The following is a 1,935-nucleotide window of genomic DNA, read 5'->3' on the forward strand; positions in this document are numbered from 1 at the left end:
CAGGACTCGGCATGAGCTCCACTCCTCTGCTTGGGAGTTAATCACCAGGTACAGCCTCCCACTCTGGGGGAGGAGCTGGCTTTCCCCAGCTCCTTCACTTGGCTTCCTCAGACACACACCTGATACTTGGTGCTTAGAGTACCCCTTTTGCAAGGGGAGGAAGATCAGCTCTTCGAGCTGCTCCTTCCCTTGTAACTGATTCATGTACTGCCCTCCCCTTCCCTACCGAGAGGTCCCCACCCTTGGCCAAGCAGGCTCTAACCTGTTTTGTCCCTCATTGTGCTCACAGTGGAAATGCAGATGCTGAAACTTGTTCCTGCTTGAAATTTGTTCCAAATCAAACACGCTTCTCAGTGTCAGTTATAATGAAACACAAATATCCCAAGCGGGTAATCAGACTCAGCCAAGAAACTTATTCATCCCCGAACCATAGCTAACGCTCCTCCTTAGCATTTTTTTGGAGCCCGGGCTCTGCCAGGCTGGCACCTGGCAGAGAAGCCAAAAGACCGTCTTTTTTTGATATCACAGTGTTTGTATGAAGCACAGCAGGAGTCTTAGCACAGGTCATGTCATTAGATACCACAGGCTACAAGAGCAATAGCTCATGCGGTCTTTTAGCATCTCCCTGGAAATCCTTCAGGGAAGGGACATTCAAACTTAGGAGTCTGGTGCTGTGGGAATGTTGATACTGTCCACATGCTGCGTATTTTGGGATTACGTAACTCCACCTTCCCAAAAGCATCATGGAGCTATTTTTGGAGAAACTATACCGGCGGACATTAATATGTGATTTAAAATGCTGTCTTAGGAACGCACCACCCAGAACACAACGCAGTACGTGAAAAATTGTGCACAGGAGGCAAGACAGGAGTTCCCGGACTGCAATGCGGACCTCCCCCACCTCGTTCAGCTCACTTATCCTGGAACTACTGAACTCCACAGAGGCTACCCGGAGAATGAAGAACTGGCTGGACAGTTGATCTAATCAGCTAGCCTGTTATCTGCAAGTTACAAAAACCCTGTGGATTAAATCCATCCAGGCTAAATTAAATCCTTGAAAAGCTAAATGTCTGCTCTCTAACAATCACCTGGCTATAGTCAATGGAGCGAGACAGCCATGCCTAAGTGTGAACCAGCACATTCAGACACTCACTTCTAAGTCAGCTGGGATGAATCACATGCCCAGGGGATCACTCTCCACGGACTACATCTGGAATGGGATTATTAATTTATATTAGCTGTCTAGTCTTTCGATCCCTGAAGTCAGAATGAACTCTTACCAGGACTGTGCAAACTGCAAGAACAGAAGCAAAGGTACATTGAATCAGAACATTTAAGTTGCCTGCCAGAGCTGTGCTGTAATGCAGCAAGCAGGCGCAGAGTTAGCAGCCATGGCCCGTAGATTTGAGACAGAATTATAATAAAGCTGCTGGCATAGAAGTGTCACAGGTGTAAGTAAGTGTTTGAGCAGCTCTAAAGAACAACATGGACTTAAAATGGGAGGTAAACAGCCAAACACAATGTAAGGAAGTTTGGGGAAAAAACAAAGGGAAGGGGTTATAACATGATGGGCCTTTTTCTGGAACTGCTTTGCCAGGATGATAACGTCACCTTGGTGATAACATAAAAGAAGGGCAGTATCACCCTACTTTTTGCCTTCCTAAAGAGCTGAGAAGAGTGCGAATTTATAAAAAGTCATCAAATAGGTGTTCTGCTAGAAAAGCAACTGCTGCTGATTCTGTAAAGGGATTTCCACTGTTTCCAGCTGGTGTTTGGTAATGATCTACTCTCCCTCCAGTAATTTCTCATGGACCTCAGCACGTGAAAGCACCTATGATGCGCCTCTCCAGCCGGGCTTCTCAGGCTGGGCTTCCTCAGTGTTGGTGGGGAGAGGCAGAGATTTCCAGGCAGGCAGTTACCTCACCCTGCAGCCAA

Source organism: Phaethon lepturus, unplaced genomic scaffold (assembly GCF_000687285.1).
Source record: "Phaethon lepturus isolate BGI_N335 unplaced genomic scaffold, ASM68728v1 scaffold43287, whole genome shotgun sequence".
Lineage (NCBI taxonomy): Eukaryota > Metazoa > Chordata > Aves > Phaethontiformes > Phaethontidae > Phaethon > Phaethon lepturus.